Here is a 21,078-nt window from a genome sequence, read left to right on the forward strand (position 1 = left end):
CAAAATTCATGAGAGTTGGTGCAGTTCTCATGACAATTCTGACATAAAGGGGGTAATACTCCAAGGTAGAACAGAACCAAAAGCTGGATTGGCATTCGATCTGCGGAATACAACTACTTTGACCCAATCCTAGATATGGACGAGGTACTGGAGTTTGTTTCTCCAAGTCATTCAGGACAGAATGGCTTGACGGACCACAAGGGTAATAGGCATCGATAAACGAATGCATGCATACCCTTGATATCAATTGATAGACGAGGGTCAGAATGCAACTAAAGAGATCAACTCAAAGGAACATATAATTTTCTGAGTTGTGGATGCATGGATTAGCATGTCGAACGAATTCCACATATTTCTTCCGGATAACCCATGCAGAAAGGTAGAACTGGCAGAGTCATAACATATAATGGAGAACTCATCAAGAGCACTCTGGTTGTGATCGTTCAGTTCAACGAGGAACTTCTGCCATAAGTAGTTCATGGTATTTGGAAGAAGAAGATACCACGGACTTCAAGGACTATCGCAAAGGTTACTAATAACCTAAGGAACTAGCAAACACTATCAACATGAAGTAAGTAGAGTGAATCTCGGGTTCAAACCCCAGGGATAGAATACCTACTACTAAATGGCATCACGGGATGCTTTCGATAATGACGGCCAGAGTCATCACACTAGAACATAAATCATGGCTAGACTACTAGATGATCCCCTGAGACACCTAGGGTCATAATAGTAACTCCAACATAATGTCAAGGCAATAGAATACCTCAACTCAACAATTAGTGTGATTGAGCTGGCGTAAAGGAACATCGAAAACCAGAGGGAAAAGGATTTTGCAAATGCATCAGACTCTTTGGAAACCTGGGATGACTCGGACAGCATAACGGCTGTAAATGCTCAGAAAAGATTTGAGACATCCATAGAAATGGTGGCATAACCACTCAGAAGCACAATATCACGGTTTCGAGATCAACAATTAACATACGGAAGCAGTAAAAACTGAACAGAGGCTTAAATCCAACAATCTTATAAGTCCACTGATAAGTAACACGTGATCCTAATAGAAAGAAGAGAAAGCCTAGTTCTTAACCCCGTAGGAAAGATAAGATGACTCAGATCAGAAGGGCATGAGGTATAAGGAGTAAAAAGAGCCTTATGTTCCATCCCACAATCAATTCCCTTATATAACTAAAGAATTTCTAGACTCAACTTCGACCAGTTTGGCTTGGTAACCTACAGGCAGTCAAGCTCTGATACCAACGCTGTCAGGACCCCGACTCAATGCCACATCGATCTAGCATGTAACACCTCATATCACTTTGCGGCCTCACGCACGGTATTTCCACGGGTGTCGCCTTACCTTTGCCCGGGACCGTTTGCGCCTTTTGGCACACGTATATGACAGTGTCGCTAGCATCCATATGATAAGGAGCCCGGGCTGACATGGCTAGTCGTAAACCCAAAGTGGCACAGACTTACAGGGACATGCATCCATGACCCAGCATCAACCGTGTCGGTCATCAGCGAGTGAATCCAGGCTGTAGCACTGGGCTAGCAGGACTCCGGTGAACCGGGCTATAGCGGGCTAACAGGACTCCGGTATTCATCGTGTGACATTTCCCCGAAGGGACAGACACAGGAACGAAGAAGGACACATGCCGGCCAGCCTAAGTGTTCCGGAGCAGTAGCAAGCTACCATGGCTCAGTGGAAACACTAGGAGACATTTCCCGATAAGAGAGGCTACTAAAGATAAACAACTAGATGGTCAGATCCCACACATACCAAGCATTTCAATAACATACACACAATATGCTCGATATGTGCAAATACAACATGGCATCACAACATGACTCTACAAATCAAGTATTTATTCAATAGGCTCCGAGGAGCGAGATATTACAAACATGGGTCTCATGACCCAACAATCAGAGCATACAAATCAAAGCACAAACGGAAACTATCATGTCTGAGTACAGACATCTATAAATGAAAAAGGCTGAGAAGCCTGACTATCTACCAGATCCTGCCGAGGGCACAAGATCGTAGCTGAGGTATCAAGCTAAACGTCGAAGACCACGTGGAATTACTAGTGAGACTGAAGTCTCTCTGCAAAACATAAAATAGGCAAACGTGAGTACAAATGTACCCAGCAAGACTTACATCAGAACTAACTACATATGCATCATTCTCAACAAGGGGGTGGTGGAGTTTAACTGCAGCAAGCCAGCTTTGACTCGGTGGCTATCCTGAACTACGACTGCAAGTAACTCTTTTGAGGTGGCGCACACAAGTCCACATATTCACCATATCAATACACCACTATGGATCCGCTCCCGTCTCCCTACGAGAACGCCATCCATAGCACTCACGCTTATCTTGCGTATTTTAGAGTATCCACTTTCACTTGTCTATGAACTGATATAAGCAACCCAGAAGTCCTTTACCGCGGACACGGCTATTCGAATAGATGATGTTAACCCTGCAGGGGTGTACTTCTTCATACATGTTTCCACCACTTAGCGTCTGCACACGACATGTGCTCGGCAGACTTCAAGCGAAAACCGACGTGGGTGTAGACCACGACCTACCTAAACACTCAAGTCTCTAGTCCAGGTTTATCGCCTATTCGGGTTCCATCCATGAGGAGATCCGGCCGGAGTTTCGCTCACAGCCCCAAACGATGTGAACAGGGTTCCCGAGATACCAAACGGGCATCCGGTACACCGTGCCACGTACCTACCGCATCACAGCCCACCCCTACGGTCAGCGCTGTCCACGACCTCCAGTAAGCTACAAACACCAGAAACTACTTGCAACTCCTGGACAGAGGACTAGGGTGAATAAGAAGTCGAGCGGGGTCATATTTCAGGGCCCAATGTATGGTAGTAACTGAATCATGGATCACAAACACAGAACTCAGTTCCTGAGGACGGCTTCAATGAGACAACCCACCATGTACTCCTACATGGCCTCTCACCGACACCTTTTACCAAATCGTGTTCACACACTTAGCTCACACATAGTAGGACATGTTCACACACCTCTGATTCATCCCCGATGAATCAGACCTGACTCAACTCTAAGCAGTAGCAGGCATGACAAACAAGCATGAATGAGTAGGCACAACAGGGCTCAAACAACTCCTACTCATGCTAGTGGGTTTCATCTATTTACTGTGGAATGACAGGTCATGCAAAGGATAAAGGGGTTCAGCTACCGCAGCAAGTAACAGATGAATCGGTGTTGTCCTAATGCAGTAAAAGAGAGCAGGAGCGAGAGAGTAGGATTGTATCGGAATGAACAAGGGGGTTTTGCTTGCCTGGCACTTCTGAAGATAACATTGAGTCTTCATCAGTGTCAACGATCACATCATCGGTATCACGTCTATCGAGAGGGGACAAATACCGGCAACACAGAAGGGAACACAATCAATGCAATGCACAATATGATGCATGATCATGACATGGCAAAATGAATATGTTTTGGGCTAATGCATCTAGCAACAAGTTAAATGGGGTTGGTTTGAATACAAGATTCAAATTCAAACTCCATATGTGATTATTTAAATGCCCTTTAATTGATTTGTGCTAAACAGCAGCTATAAGTTGTTCTAACATGCTTGAAAATGGTACAGATGGATTCCTTGAATTTTTCTGATAATTTTTCATATATAAATTATTTAATTTGGAGTTACGGTTAATTTTCTATGATTTATTGAAGTTTTAGCTATTTTCTGGAATTTCCTGATTATAAAAAATCCAGAAAATACTTATTGCGTCAGCCCCACGTCACAGTGACGTCAGCAGGGTCAACTGGGCTGGCTCGGGTCAAACCTGACGTGTGGGGTCCACACGTCAGTGACACAGGGGCTAATCCCGCGTTGACCCGGGCTTTGACCCGCTACGGGGCCCACTGTCAGTGTCACAGGGTTAGTTAACAGGGTCATTAGCGCTAATTAAGTGACACGTCGACTTCGCCGGAGTTCGGCCGGCGACGACCAAAACTGCGGCGGGAGCTCGCCGGAGTGGCGCTGCGAGCGGTTTTGGGCCAAGCCAAGGGCACCAGAGGGTTGCCCTTGCTTGCGCGCATCCAAAGGAGGCATGCGGGAGGCGCGGGGTGGCCGGAGCTCGCCGGAGTGGAGGCCGCGGCGGCTGCCGGAGCTCGGGTTTGGGCGGAGCGAGGTTACGGAGCGCTAGGGGGCTGGCTGAGGGGCTATGCGGACTCCTGGGGCAGCTAGGAGCACGCTAGGCTCGTCGGACTGGCCGCAACAGCACGTCAGTGCCATGCCCGGCGTCCATGGCGGACGGCGGCGCTCGGTACGGTGGCTAGCATGGCTACTGCACGGGAAACCAACGGGGAGAGAGGGGAAACGTAGGAGAGCTCACGGAGGGGCTAGCGGAGGAGACGACGAAGTCGGGGAAGCTCTGGACGCGCCGAATCGGTGGAGTCGATCTCCGGGCACCGGAGGTGAAGACGACGATGCTCCGGTCGGCTGGGGCCTCTTCTGGTCGCGTGCATCGAGTGTGTTGCTCCACGGGGTCGTGGCGGAGCTCGGGTACGCAAAGAAGGAGCGAGGGAGTGGCTGTGGTTGCGGTGGTTGCGAGCAGCGGCGGCGGCGGCTCTCGGTGGGGAGAACAGAGGAGGGGGAGGAGCGAAGAAGAGTGAGGGAGAGAGGCAGGGAGATGCGTGGCACCACCAGAGAAGGCCAGGGCGTCGAGGGGGAGCGGCAAGCAGGAGGTGGCCGAGGCGCGTGTGCGCGCACGGCGGCCACACGCCCTCCTGCCCACTGGCAGGAGGTTGAAGACAGTAGGAGAGAGGAAGAGGTGGGCTGGGCTGAGCTGGGCCGGTCCTGTTGGGCCACCAGGTAAGTGGACCAGGTGAGTACTGTTCCTTTTAATTTTTCTGTTCTGTTTCCCTTTTTATTTTATTTTGCCACTGTTTTCAAATTCAAAATAATTTCATACAGTGCCAAAACATTCTGAAATATTTTATGTTACCTCTCTGGACTATTCCAAAAGTACATAAAACATTTCAAAGCATTTGAAAATATATTCATTATATATTATGAATATATCCCCAAATTCAAATAGATTATTGATTTAAATTCAGAGACCAAATAATTCCTTAAAATATTCCAGAATTTTGGTTTGATATATAACTCTTGCCAAAATTCACAAAACTATTTTTAGGGCATTTTGGATTCACAGAATGCAATTTAAAGGGTGCTTGCCCTTCTTTTAATTAGATTTTGAGGTTTCAACAATCCTCAATTCAAGTTTCAGAAATTTAGACATGATGCACACATGAAGCTAGCCTAGAGCACTACCAGCAGCTGGGGATGTGACAAGGTCGTGACGTGGTCGATGCCGGCTTGATGAAGCGACCGTGCGGCGATGCCGGTATGCCCGCTCCGTGTAATCCGTGGGGCGGCGATGTTGGTGATGATTTATCCTTTGCGATGCCGAACTCTTGTTCGGCTTGCCAAGATGATGATCCGAAAAAGTTGAGGGGCTCAACAAAGTGACGACGTGTCTAGCGCAGGTCGGCAACCGTGGAGCAATATTGCCGGACTGGTTTGACACCAGCATGATGTTGAAGATCATGTTCAAAAGATCTTAAAGTTAGTGGGATGTGTTCGGGAACAAAACACAATACCCCATACAAAACTTCCTTCAAAAAGGATGTCCGGAATCCCGTTCATAAAAAAGACGAACTCGGGTCGGATTCGTTTTTGCGTAGAAAACAGATCCAAAAAGTGATGCACTAATCGGAAGTTTCCCGGAGTTTGGACGGTCGGATCAAGCTGAATTTTTGGCAGGTGGTAGATAAGGGAATTCCGCAGCAAATCAACGGTTGGATCCTCCAAAAGACATCCGAGCTAGACGCTGGATACCACGCCCTAAACTCGTCCGGATTCTTGTCCAGATTCAACAGGGCTCCGTTATATTGGAGATTGCCGGAGATTCCTCCATCGGAACTCGACGAAATTTTTGCAGGGTTGTTGTAGACTTAATTCCGCATAATTCCACCGAAGTAATCATTTAGGCGACACTCGAGGAGGCGGTGGCGGTGGATACAAGTTTGTTGTCTAGAACAACAGCACGGTCGCCTGAGGGCAATGTTGACGTTGAGCCCCCGAGCTTCATGGATGACTCCTCCATGATCTTGATAGAGATCGGAGTTGGTGTTGATGAAGGCCTTCATCCGAACATGACGATCGGAGGTAGGGCGCAGTCCTCCGTCAAGCCAAGGTGACCAGTCGAGCTGGTGACGAAGAAGCCAACGTCGCAGTTGACCTGCAGTCGAGCCATTGATCCTTTCGCCGATCACACAGCGGAACTCTCAATGAAAGCACCAATGTCGGTGTCAAAACCGGCGGATCTCGGGTAGGGGGTCCCAAGCAGTGCGTCTTAGGATCAATGGTAACAGGAGGCAAGGACACGATGTTTTACCCAGGTTCGGGCCCTCTCGATGGAGGTAAAACCCTACGTCCTGCTTGATTAATATTGATGATATGAGTAGTACAAGAGTAGATCTACCACGAGATCGTAGAGGCTAAACCCTAGAAGCTAGCCTATGGTATGATTGTTGTTGTATATGTCTATCGACTAGCCTGGCCCCGGTTTATATAATGCACCAGAGGCCTAGGATAACAAGAGTCCTAGCCGAATACGCCGGTGGGGGAGGAGTCCTTGTCTTGATCGCCAAGTCTTGTTGATTCTTCCTTGTATGCGGCAGCTGTCCGGACTGGCCTATGAGTATACGACCATGGGGGTCCTCGGCCCAATCCAACTGATCGGGAGACGACGCGTTGAGTACCCCCTAGTCCAGGACACCGTCATGAACTCTTGTTAACGGAAATTACTTCATAGTTCATTTCCTGAGAATCTTACAGTGTCATCCCGTCAATTTGTGTTGCACCTTTCTTCTCAGGCATCCCGAGTCTGAGGTATCCTGACACCAATCAGATCTGAATCTTGGTCAGATATGATGGTTGGAACATTTTCCAAGAGTCAGAACATTGGTCTTTATATGACCCGGTAAGGTGATGTCATGCCTAGCACACCTGGCCGGAGGACCAATTGTTATAGTTTCCATCTTAGCAAGGTTAACCATTCTTCCATGAGGAAATTGTGAAACTTATTTTATAAGTTGTTATTGATGAATCCTTTGTATATCCAACTCTGACCTTTGCTTGAAGACCATGTCAATGCTATCTCGAAGCATGTCTATGGTACTTCGATTTTCAACAAAAACATTTGAAGCCCAAAGCTAAATGTTTGTTGCCTAGTTATCCAAACACCGTTGTATGGGTAACATCTTGATTAATCCTTGCCTCTTTTCTGAATGGTTGGGTACTTGCTCTCCTACCCTGTATGCCATGTTCTGCTTGTACATGGAAAGGATATTGTCCTAATAATTGTGTATAATCATAATTTTTCTTTCCATTGTTCTGTTTAATATGATAATCACGTTTTCCTTTCCATTCTTTTGTTTAGCCTTTCCTGTAATCTGACTTAACTGAGCAGAGATAATTCCCTGCTTAGGTAAGCACCTTGTTGTACCGCTCTGTCTGTAAGACCCTGTTACTATTGTTGATGACATTCCGGTAACCATCGATGGACGAGAACTTTGCCTATTGGTCCGCCTCGTTCAACGAGCAGGAAAATGGTTCTCTTCGTCCCTCGCCTTTGGTATCGCTGTTGTTGCCGACATAACTGATAGGCTACCCTCTGACATACCTTGCTTGCATGATCACGCAAGACGTCTCCGCCCTTAATACTTTTAACCCACATGGTGGGCCCATAACCCACAGTTCCACAGGATCGAAACCTGACTCTCCTATACACCCATGTTCCTAAAGCTAATCCTCACGCTTGGCTTCGTATGAGAGATCACGAGCCACCTTCGTAGTGATCTATTCTGGTATCAGACACACTGCTTATTCCCCTTGCTCTGAACCCCTTTCACGCCTTGTAACAGGCATCAAACGATTGCCTGCCCGCTCGAAACTTCCCATGATACCTCCTTACTTTGCTATTGATACTTTCTTAAGTTTCAATTCGAGAGTTACTTCCCACCACCTTCGTCGATGTTATTGACCAGATAGTTAACCTTGCAGAGGTTCGTTCCCCCGGAATACCCACCCTTTATTCTTTTGAAAGTACGATGGAATTCCCGAAGAAAGGATGCCGACTTCATCATGATGACCTAAAGCAGAGAAATGAATACATCAACGAAAAGGATCGACCACTTCGAGAAGAGCAACCAAGAACGAGAAGATTCGTTAGAATTCCGTAACCAGACCTTGCCCTCTAGTTCCCCTCTTAAATCTCGGGACGAGATTTCTTGTAGTGGAGGAGAATTGTGACGCCCGGATAATCAAGCTACAGTAACCTCTGCTAATAATGCCACGTCACCTCGATTACTATTGCTAATCTCACGTTAGTTCGAAACCGATTCAAATTCAATTTCAAAAGAAAAGCAAACAACAAAAGTTTTCAAAAATTAAAACTAAAATGTTCGGGTTGTTTCAAATAAATCGTAAGCAATTATGGTGGAGAAACCAAGCTTTTATAAAATGCTTAAATGAACTATACGGATTTAAACAGTAGCAAAAGCAATTAATTAAATGCCTTTTACAATTAATAAATTACTAAACTATTTTATTTTGTCACCAAACTTTTTGTGGCATTGGGGTATTTTGTAACACTAATTTAGGTACTACTTGTATATTTTATAAAACAAAAATATATAGAAAATAAAATAGAAAACTAATAAATAGAAAACAAATAAATACAAAAAAAGGGCCTAGGCTACTGATGAGGACTGGGCCTAAGTGCACAGTGCCTGGAACCCAGCCCACCACGGCCTCCTCCTCCTCCCCCTGTTCTCTGTTCAAGCGACCGAGGCGTGCCCGCCGTCGCCGCCGAACCCACCTCATTGACCACACCGCTACAGGCGTCGCGGGTGGATAAAGATCCACCTCTCCTTCCCCTCGGCCTCCCCTCAATCCCTATCAACTCTCCCTCCCTCGCCATCGCTCGCTCCGCCCCTCCTCTCCTCCAGATCCGCGGCCCGAGCACCCTCGCCGCCGTCCTCCGTCGTTGCCATGGCCACCGGCGGCCCCGTGCCTGCTGGCCTTGTCCACGGGCCTCGCCGCGGTCGGCAACCTCTCCTGGTGCCACCAGGTGGAGATGTGGAGCCCCGCTGCCTCCGTTCGCCTTCGTCCACATCTCCAGTCGCCGCCGCTCATCCTCGGCTCCGACGATGTCTCTGCAGCTCCTAAACCACCACAGGCCATCGTGTGAGCCACTCGGTGAGCTCCACCCCTTTCCTCTCCCCGTCCTAGCTCCGTTTACGTGCCGCAGCAAGCTGTGCACGATGCGCCGCCACTGCCGCACCCTGACTCCGCTATCGAGCTCGCAGCCATCACGGTAGGGCTCGTCCCGGTCCGCCGAGCTCACCAACGCGTTCGTGGCTTCGAGTAGTCGCCGTAGGAGTAGCACGCCGCCCATTTTGTCCTCCGTTTCATCGCGCGCAAGTTCGCCGTGCTTCGGGTCTCCGCCGTCCCTGTCACCGGCGGCGGCTCCGGCCATCACAGCTCGCGTGGCCACCCGCGTTGGATGTGGCATTGCTCACTCGTTCGAACGTGCCAAATGGCCCCCTGTACGTGGATTCCGGCGAGATCCCGAGCGCCTCTGCCGTATTTTCAGTCACCGGCGTTTAGCCACCGGCCACCATCGACGTGGCACACCTGGGGCCACCCGTGGGTCACTGCCTGTGGGGCCCCTGGCCTCCTGTTCACCAGTTGACCCGGTCAACTTTGCTGACTGTGCAATCAGTGCCACTGACACACGCCCCCCCGCCTTTTTAACCTAATTAAAATGTTTTCCTAAATAAACATAATTAGCTAAACTAATGAGTCACTGACTAGTGGGGTCCAATCACTAATTATTCTGTTTAAATTAAAATGAATTGTTGTTAGCCCACTGCCAATGACAGGTGGGACCAATTGGCCAGTTTGACCAGTCAGCGGGTCTGTTGACCTGCTGATGTCATGCTGACACTCTGCTGACGTCATAATTCATTTCTGTTAATTTAAATAATTTCTGAAAATGGTTTAATCTTTAGAAATTCATAGAAATTAACCCGTAAGTCGGATGAAAATGTTTTCTATATGAAAGTTGCTCAGAAAAATCCAACGAATCCGAAAACGCGGTCCGTTCATCTGTCACATGCCCCTAGCATGCTGAACGTGGGACATTCCCCCTCCAGTCATTTGTCTAACACAGGTCCGGAACCGGGAAAACATTCCCGGTTGACTTCCCCCCTCGTCGGTATCGTGTAGCACCACGTTAGAACAAGCCTAGCTCTGCTGGTTATCCTGTTATGCTATGTTTGCTTTATATTTACTGCTTCTTCCCCCTCTTCTCTCCGGTAGACCCCGAGACCGATGATGCCCCTGTGATCGACTACGTCACCGACGACCCCTCCTTGCCAGAGTAACCAGGCAAGCCCCCCCCTTGATCACCAGATATCGCCTATTCTTCTCTATACTGCTTGCATTAGAGTAGTATAGCATGTTACTGTTCGGTTACTCCTATTCTGCTGCATAGCCTGTCATTGTTGCTACAGTCATTGATACCCTACCCGCAATCCTAAATGCTTAGTATAGGATGCTAGTTTATCATCATTGGCCCTACATTCTTGTTAGTCTGCCTTGCTACACTATCAGGCCGTGATCACTTGGGAGGTGATCACGGGTATATACTATACATATATACATACTATACAGATGGTGACTGAAGTCGGGTCAGCTTGTTGAGTACCCGCAAGTGATTCCGATGTGGGGGCTGGAAGGACAGGTGGCTCCATCCCGGTAGAGGTGGGCATGGGTTCCCGACGGCTCCCGACTATTACTTTGAGGCAGAGCGACAGGGCAGGTTGAGACCGCCTAGGAGAGAGGTGGGCCTGGCCCTGTTCAGCGTTCGCGGATACTTAACACGCTTAACGAGATCTTGGTATTTGATCTGAGTCTGGCCACTGGCCTATACGCACTAACCAACTACGCGGGAAAGTTATGGGGACTCGACGTCGTGGTATCAGCCGAAGACTTCTTGATGTTAGCGACTGAGCGGCGCGCGCCGGGTTGGACTGCGTTAACGCAACTTCCTTTGTAATGGAGGTTGCTAGGTCTGCTCACCGGCCGTGTATGCAACGTGCAGGTGTGCAATGGGCGATGGGCCCAGACCCCTGCATGCATAGGATTTAGACCGGCGTGCTGACCTCTCTGTTGTGCCTAGGTGGGGCTGTGACGTGTTGATCTTCCGAGGCCGGGCATGACCCAATAAAGTGTGTCCGGCCAAATGGGATCGAGCGTGTTGGGTTATGTGGTGCACCCCTGCAGGGAAGTTAATCTATTCGAATAGCCGTGATCTTCGGTAACAGGACGACTTGGAGTTGTACCTTGACCTTATGACAACTAGAACCGGATACTTAATAAAACGCACCCTTCCAAGTGCCAAATACAACCCGGTGACCGCTCTCTAACAGGGCGACGAGGAGAGGATCGCCGGGTAGGATTATGCTATGCGATGCTACTTGGAGATGCTACTTGGAGGACTTCAGTCTACTCTCTTCTACATGCTGCAAGACGGAGGCTGCCCGAAGCGCAGTCTTCGACAGGATTAGCTATCCCCCTCTTATTCTGGCATTCTGCAGTTCAGTCCACTGATATGGCCTTTACACATATATCCATGCATATGTAGTGTAGCTCCTTGCTTGCGAGTACTTTGGATGAGTACTCACGGTTGCTTTTCTCCCTCTTTTCCCCCTTTCCCTTCTACCTGGTTGTCGCAACCAGATGCTGGAGCCCTGGAGCCAGACGCCACCATCGATGATGATTCCTGCTACAATGGAGGTGCCTTCTACTACGTGCAGGCCGCTGATGACGACTGGGAGTAGTTTAGGAGGATCCCAGGCAGGAGGCCTGCGCCTTTTTCGATCTGTATCCCAGTTTGTGCTAGCCTTCTTAAGGCAAACTTGATTAACTTATGTCTGTGCTCAGATATTGTTGCTTCCGCTGACTCGTCTATGATCGAGCACTTGTATTCGAGCCCTCGAGGCCCCTGGCTTGTATTATGATGCTTGTATGACTTATTTATGTTTTAGAGTTTGGTTGTGATATCTTCCCCTGAGTCCCTGATCTTGATCATACACGTTTGCGTGCACGATTAGTGTACGATTGAATCGGGGGCGTCACAGACTATATGATATCTATAGACCAGCTTGAGACTCACATGGTACTTCTCCCGGGAAAACAACAGCAATAATATTTATGCTGTTCAATGAAAAAAATTCCTCGTGCTTTCAAGAAAGTTTGATGTTTTGATCTCCAGACATACAAAATATACAATGCCATAGCTCTTTATGTTTGTAGTCTTTTTATTTACTAGCAATCAAAGAACAACAGATGCACACTGAGACTATTACCCCATGTCGCAGATGTTGCTCCACCAACACCAGCAAAGGCCGCTGCCGTTGCAAGCAAGTGCTGCCCCGCTGTTTCCTCACGTCAAAGACTGAAGCATTGCCACTGCTGTTTCTTTGCGCACGGCAGACATGCATCGACCCACAATTTTTTTTGACGCGCCGGAGCCCCAGAATGTGGAGCTCGACAAATTACTCGAAATCCTGGTTTTGGCCATCTACGTGCAGTTCCACCATTTGTTATGAACAGAAAACTGAGGTGACTTGTGATTTCTGAATCTGTGGAGGGAATTAGAAAAACTTAAGAGGAAGTTGGAGACACTGTTTAAGTATACTGCCATCAACCTGATCAATATGTTCCTCCTTGCATTTGCTCCATTACATTAACTTTAAATCCAGCAATGATGATAGAAGAGATAAATAGTAAACGTACTTGATTTTCATTTTGTAGATGCTTTTGACTTTTATAAGTTTCATAAAATATTTTGTCCATCAAACTCTTTGTTTCTTATAGAAATGAAAAATGATGTGCAACTGTCAGAGAGAAGAGAGTGCAGTGACCGCTTGAGAGTGGAGACAGTGGAAGAAGGTGGGAACTACATGTTCATTGCAACGCTTTGCTACTTACCATCTGTATGTGGATGCTCCCCGGTGATTGCCAAAGCATGCCAATTACCATTTGCAGGTTAGGCATTTTTACAAATTGTAATAGAAATGGTATGAGTTTCAAGCAGGAGCTGGAGCTAATTCTTGTTTGTCAGTTTAACTTTTACTAATTTGTAACTTCAATTGCAGCTACTGTGTGAAGTGGCAGCTCGTGAACCAGATCGACAATGGATCAATTAGTAGTGTCGCCAATCTTGGTTCTGAAGTAATTCGTCAGGGATCTCCTACCATAACAATCTGGTTCTTACCTGAGTATTGTCTACTAAGACTCCATGTTGCTAGGTAAATATAAATAGTGGATTATCTCCAATCATGTGTTGCAGCTTCTACCATGCTCCTTTTTTAGCATGTCAGACACTCGGTATACTTATTCATATAGATAGATTTTTGAAGTATAAGAAGCTAATGTTTAGATAATGCTGACATGTGAACCAACAATGCAAGATGAACACAATTATTGTGGATGATACTTTGATCAATAATTTCTGTCATCGGCCATGCACTAATTTAGACATATTCTATTTTCCTGAAAGCAATTCATCCCAAATTTTCAGCTGAGCCACATTGCATTTTTTTCTTGAATCTCCGTCATCAATTATTTTTTCAAAGATTTATTGCATTTATGAGACACATTTACTTTATTTTAATTCAATTTACCATATATTAATCCACTTCAATTAGCAACAAGATCCCAAGCTGAAGCTATTGTGGTCTGGGGCTGGTATGCGACTCCCATTTTTCCATTATTGTTTTTTTTCACAACAGATACATTCAAGCATTTCATTTTAAAGTCAAGTTTCAGCAATTATTTTTTAGCAGAAATACAGTGATCTATATGCAAACAATCTCTGTTTTAGTAATGTTATGGGATATCAGAGAGCAGATAGCATGTCATATCCCCAGTAAATGTGTCAATTATACTAAATCATCAATGGTTTCTAATTTGGATATTGAAAGAATTCTATTTTCTCGAGTATAATATGATAGTACTCCCTCTGTGAAGAAATATAAGAGTGTTTTGATCAGTAGAGTAGTGATCTAAATACTCTTATCTTTCCTTACAGAGGGAGTACTAATTAACTCATTTTCTGTTTGTAAGCTATCTTGATATTTCTTAGCTGTTTTGATGTTTCGCTTGGCAGAAAGTATCACTGGAGTACTGCTTGAGAAGACGTAAGTGTGGGAGATTGTGGTTTCAAATCAGAGAATAATGGTTTCAAAGTTATTCGTAAAAGGTACCCCCTCCGTCCCATAATATAAGAATATTTTTCATGAAATGTTAGCTTGAAAAATGATCTTATATTGTTGAACGGAGGGGGTAATTCATATTTATCTTAAGGTTACTAACATACTTCTTATGAACTTTTTTTTCTTCATTATCATATAGGCCAAGATGTTCTCAATATGCTGCATCTGGAACGTCTATGAAGAGATTAACCATCTGAAGACCCGGCCACCTGGTTTTATTTTAAATGAAGTTGTGTGTGTGAGGAAGTGAACAATAAATTTGTGCATGAACTAACAATGTTGGTAAAAGTTTAGGTGTTCGTAAAATTGGTTAGGTGAATACCACTATCTTGTAGTTAGTTGGTTATAATAACATCGTACACTCTTTTAATGGTGATCAATAGATTGTTGTGTCCATCGGAAGATAAAACGTGTCAAGAATGGTATGTTGTCGATAGATTTTCGGTTCACTTAAGCACGGGTGATGGAGCGAGGTGGGACTCGGAAGGGAGGAAGCAAACTATCGCCACACTTAGACAATCTAGAATTGAACCCTCGTTACTTTGTCCCCATTTGTTCGGATGGACAATCCAGACACGTACGAGAGAAAGAAAAAGGCCACCCAATTGGACCCCCCCTACTTCATCATATGTTTTGGCTGTTTGCGAAAACTCAAACTCAATTCATATATGGAAAAGAAATGCAGGTGTCTAGACAGTCTGCTACATTGAATGCGGTCCACCCCAGACCACTTTATTTCTTTCTCCATTCTTTCTTCATCCTAACCAATCATATGCATGTGAATGGCAATTTGGGGGCATGGCCGCGTGGATGGACAAAAGCAGACACTTCCGAAAACTGCACAGATGTGTCAGTGGACAAATACGGGGTGGGTCATATTTGTACGGGGTGGGTCATATTTGTCCAATCTGTGGGTCATATTTGTCCAATCTGATTGTAGATGCTCTTATCCCCTTAGTAGGAGAGGTTAGAAAAGAGCGAACCATAACTTCTTAACGATACGTGCGTTGCACGTGCACACTTACTAGTGACCAAAAAGGTTTGAAGACATAGAGCATCTACTCGTCCTCATGAGGAGTAGGTGAAGCAGCAGGGTTGTCGTTGTTGCTTGGTGGCGCAGACGAACTTGGTGCAGTGTCGATGCATGCAGAAGTAGGGGGCGGTGAGGTAGCATCGTCTTCATCATCGATCATGTTGGCATTCACAGTTGCCGCGGAGGAAGAATAGTCAGAGTCTTCAAGGGATGGAGTTCGACGTAGGACAACATTCCGTGGAGGAGTGGAGTCAAACTTGAATCTTTCAGTGAAGCCATCGTCTTGAAAATCTGCTTCAGCACTGAGCAATGTCAAACTCTTCCATGATCACCGACAGGTTTCATGAGTGACAAATGCATTCTTGGTGGCAAGATTTCGAATGCGATTTACGTCCACCAAGAGGCTTTGCATCTGTTGCTTGAGCCAAAAGTGATGCTTGTCTTGTTTCTGATGCAGTGCCACAAGAAGTTCTTGGTCATTTAGGACCCGAGAGCGCTTCTTTGGCCTTTGAGCAATTGTGCTCTCAGTAGCTTCAGTTGGTGCACGATGAGGCAGACGAGTGTTTCCAGCCATCGGATAGACTCGAGTTACATCTTGGACTCCTTCCATAGGCTGAGTGAAGCTTTGGTGGTCAGCATTTTGAAGACAAAGAGGCTTCTTGGCAGGCTCAGGGTATATGGCTTCAACTGACATATCAACCTCTGGTAGAAAGATCACATGATTGCAAGTAGAGGGCTGATAGTTGATAGCAGAGTGTAGCTTGATGAGGCGCATGACCCATGGAGCATAGAATTTCAGACCAAAAAGGTCAGATCCAGATGCAGCCAGTTGCTGGAGGAAGAAATCTTGTGCATTGAAGCTAATGCCATTGAGGATGTAAAAGACCAATGTCTTCATGGCTCCTTCAAGTTTTGCAGCTGATGAATGCCCTTTGATTGGCCATAGAGTCCGCCTGATGATGTGATATATTGTGCGTGGCAGATACTCAAGGTCATCAACAAAGAACTCCTTTGGGTATTCAGCGTCATGTGGCAATGGCTTCATCATGCTCAACATCTGGCTCATGTTGGGTTCTGGCTTATGGAAGATGCTCTCTAGTGCATTGTGGTGATTTTGACAACCAGGTTCATACAGCTCTCCGGGAGTGGATAACCCTGTAAGCTCAATGATGTAAAGAGCTTTGGCTTCATGATGAACATTTCCTGTCATCCACTCGAGAACCCATGTTTTTGTATCCCTATTGTAGCCGTGAATGTGGAGGGTAGCATAGAATTGAAACAGAAGTTCCTCATTCCAATGTTCTTTGTCTGTCACAAAGCTGAGTAGACCAGCATCACGAAAGCAGTCAAGTGCTTCTTCTAAGCATGGCAGTCCAGCAATGGCTTCAGTGTCGAGGCGCATATGAGGGAAAATGCGCCCTTGATCATACAGAACGCAGGAGTAATATCTTCGTTGCTGATGACTCCAGAAACGATCAGATGATATTCTTGGCCTTGAGTAGGGGTTCTTTGAGCTGTCAAAGAAGGTGTTGTGGCTTTTGAAGCCATTTACATTAAAGGACCCTGTAGAAGTGGCAGTACCTGGAAACCTTGGCAGTCTTGGCTTTGGTTTCTGGACCTGAGGCCTATGCTCAATGTGATAATCAAACTGAGGACCAGAGACATTAAGCGGAGGAACCAGAATGGGCCATCTTACTGTGATTAGCTCGCCATGGTTGTATGCTTGCTCAATTGTATAGGGCCTTGGTGGCGGAACAGGAGCAGTGGCAACAACAGTGGCTTCAGGCTGCACAACAGAAGCTTCAGGAGCTGTTGCAGCATTGACTTCTGGCATGTTGCTTGGTGCAGGCTCCACATTAGCTTCAGCCATGACTACGTCATTGGCTTCATTTGTGTTGATGGTGGCAGCCTCAACGTTTTCAACCTCCATTTGTTGAGCTGGAGGGTCTGGCACAAACACGTTCACTTCAGGAACAACTTCTTCAGTGATGGGGGGAGTAGGGACACGTTCTTCTTGATGTTCGTCATCGGCTGATGCAGCCGGATTGTCTTCAGCAGCTTGGGCTTCAGACACGGAGACATTCACAGTTGGAGTGGCTTCTGAAAACACTTGACGTGCAACAGATTTGTGGTGCACTTCTCCTTTTGGAATGCTCGGAAGAGGGACTTGAGGCCTTGGTCCTTTGCGAAGCCTTTGCAATACAGGCGACGCCTTTGGTGATGGAGTTGGTTGGGCCTCATCCTCTTCAACTTGCACAGATGGTGTGACTTGTTGTTGTTGGGGAGTACTGGGGGATTCTTGTTGTTGCGGGCGATCAGCCCATGATGCATCCTGAGCAATTGGCGTCAGAGGACGACCAATGCTGATGATTTCGCTGTTCGTGAGAACAGGCGATGATACCACATTGTGTTCAATCTGAGGAAGAACTTCATCATCTTCAACATTGTCATGGTGACCAATGTCTTTAGCAGCGATGGGATCAACTGCTGGAATCTCTTCAGCTTCATAAGCCTCTGTGGAAGCAGGCTCATGAACAATCATTCGTCGTTCTTGGTGTTCAGATGCAGGGCGAACCACTGAAATAGGTTCAACAACTAAGGGCTCTGTGGGAGCAGCCCGATTCTTCTTGATCTTGCGCTTCTTCTTGGAGGGAGCAGCATCAGAGGCTTCTGAGGTTTTCCTTTTTCTGGCTTCAGCCTCTGCAACCCTCGTCTTCTTCTGTTCTAAAGCGGTTGACAGGGCCTTTGGCTTCGAGCCAGTCATGCTGCTTGGGAAGACTATGCGAGGTTCATCCTGCCTCGAAGGTGCAGGTTGGACAGTTGATAGCTTCTTCTTCTTTGCAGCCATCCTGGGGTCGATGCTAGGACGACCAAGAGCCTTGCGCTTCTCAGCCTCATTGTAGGCTAGCACACACTTGTCAGCCAGATTCTTCATGCGCTCTCGAGAGCCTCGAGCTTCTTCACGCTTCTTGTGAAAGGCTTCTTTGAGCTCGTGCAGCATGATCTTGAAGTTTTTGACATCTTGCACGTTGAGCATGGCCACATGCTTCTTGAACTGAGCCTTTTCATAGTCAATCTTGTGCTTCAGTTCGACAATGCGCTGAGCAATAGCTAGCTCAGAAGCAATAGCGCCATTGAAGGAGACGCTGAGGCCAATGGGAACTTGAAAATCATCAAAGCTGAGATTTGGTGTGTCAAACCACTCATCAATGAAGTTATGGATGATTGCCACATCAAAGAGAGGCAAATTATTGAAGATCTCTGCTTCTTCCTTGCTCTTGATCAGTTGCTCAAGGGCATCATCTGCAAGATTGTCATTACTGGAGAGATCAATGTGCTCTTCACGCAGAATGGCAGCAGGAGTCAATGTCTGATCAATACTCTTGATGATTTTCTTTTTCTTCTCCGTCTTCTTAGAGATGCGTGAAAGATCTTCAGACTGCACACTGTCTTCAGGAGGTGCAGTGGCCAGTGGCTTCACACGTGAAGCTTTTGGAGGTGCAGCTGATGTTGAAGCCTTAATCTTCTTTAGCTTCAGGGGCTTTGGAGGTGGAGCTGGGGCTTCATCAGTGTCAGCATCATTTTCAGAATGATCCACTTTGGCACCTTGTACCAAGATGTATGAGATGAGGCCATCAAGGTTTGAAAAGGGGCCGATTTCATTGGGTTTTGCATCACGTGAGCTGTCATCTCGGGGAGCAGAGGTACCAGGATTGAAATCTAATCCCCATGACTTCTTGTTTTCCTTTGCTGATGCCTTTGCGTGCTGGAAGTTGCGCTTGAAGAGATTATCGTCACGACACCAGAGCAATGATGATGGGTCGGAATTTTTAGGTTGAGGTCCATGGACCATACAAGGATAGAATTCTTGTGCAATAGCTTCAGCTCTGTTCTTGGGGGGGAAGGCCTCGATAGAGAATATCCCCCAAGGACTTTTGATAGCATTCTTCTCAGCGTACTCCTGAGTCACGAACTTGTACTTGAACCATTGTTCAGCCCAATATCGTCGAATCCATTGGATTCGGGTCTTGCGCTGATTATAATCCTCTTCAGGATCTGTCTTGTACATTTTTGCGAGGTCATCAGGCAAATCTTTTGATGTTCCCCCTTGATGCTGTCTGCCACCCTTCCTCACCGACTTCTCTGTAGCCATGAACTTCAAACTGAATGGCTTCAATATGTTCAAAGGCTTCAAGGGCTTTCGCTTGCTGGTCAAACAGGAACTAGCTTCAGGAGAGTTAATGTGTTGCTGTAGGAATTCTGCAAACGAATGCAGACTATGAGAACCAAGGGATTCTCCCATGGACATGTACCTGTGACAGCATTAGAGATGCGAGGGAAGGGGAAGAGGTCATATGCATTCTCAGAAGATTTGGAAGATAAATCAGTTTGAAGACATTGACCTCATGTTGCGAAGACATTCACTTATGTGTTGAGAGTTGGTTCCAGATTTGTACGAATCCGTGAATAAGTACAAGTGAGGAATCTAACTATATAAGAAGCTTAAGTGAATATACTAGGCAGTATGAGATACAGACAGAATAGATCTAACATCGTATAGGCAGAAACCAATTTTGGTAAATAGGATGAATCATTGAGGATCAAAAAGATGGTAAAAATAGAGTTATATTTACCACACGAAGAACTGCTTGATGGGATGAATAGGAGACCGAGCAGTTCAATCCACCATGCCCTAACTTGGCGACGGAGGACACCTACAGCGGCGGCGGAGAGGACGATGTCCGCGGTCGGCATGAAGACGGCGTCGGAGAAGTCGCGGCAGCTAAGCGCTTCATCGCCGGCGTCGTCGAGAGCTAGCGGTGGCACTAGGGTTTTGACGAGGTGGAGAGGTGGAAGAAGGTTTTCTTGACCACAGGGGACACGCATTTATAAGAAGGTGTGCGGCATAGCGCAATTACGCAGGTGCCCCTGCCTGTTCACATCCGAGGGACACGTGGCACGCATGCAACATACTCAGAGTTATCCCACGTTCCCACGCCCGCCAAGTTTGTCGGATGGTTGTTTCGGCTTCTCCGGATTTCAACAATAATGATGAATCATTTAAAAGGACTTGATGTTTGTTTCTGTGTCTTCTGCTGACAAGGATGCAGAGAAGACATTCGACAGTTTCAATAGAATGCATATGATTTGGACAGATAGATTTTGAGATAGTAAGCATAGAGAGATTAGGGTCCGATCACATTCACTTAGTTCAAAAGATTCAACAAGGAAGACATAGCTATAAGTCAATGCTGTAGAGGACAGAATACTAGTATATATATATATATGAGAAAGCAATCAAGTCGACATAGTGAAGTAAATCATGAAGATAAGTTGAAAGTTGAAGACTAATCAAATGCGAAGATATTCAACAATAACACCATGAGCGAAACACTTTAAACCAAGAAATTTGGTGGTGGCGTTACCCACCGTATAGGGAAGTATTAGACCCAGACACGGCGCGCAATTATCGTGGCACTCCGAAGTCAAATTCCACATTAATGTATTCACACTCAGAATGTAAGTCTTCATTTATTGAAGATATACTTTACTTCGTGCGTTGCACATTTGAGTCATCAACATGCATAAGTGTTAGGATGTGTGCCTGATCATAGGACATTTGAGGATTCCAAGATAT

The 21,078-nt window shown here is 46.4% G+C and overlaps 1 pseudogene; it reads left to right on the forward strand.

Moving 5' to 3' along the window:
- Nucleotides 1-14,370, forward strand: part of LOC119338932 — a 33,000-nt pseudogene extending 18,630 nt beyond the window's left edge.
- The last annotated feature ends 6,708 nt before the right edge of the window (nucleotides 14,371-21,078 follow it).

Source organism: Triticum dicoccoides, chromosome 7B (assembly GCF_002162155.2).
Source record: "Triticum dicoccoides isolate Atlit2015 ecotype Zavitan chromosome 7B, WEW_v2.0, whole genome shotgun sequence".
Taxonomy (NCBI): Eukaryota; Viridiplantae; Streptophyta; class Magnoliopsida; order Poales; family Poaceae; genus Triticum; species Triticum dicoccoides.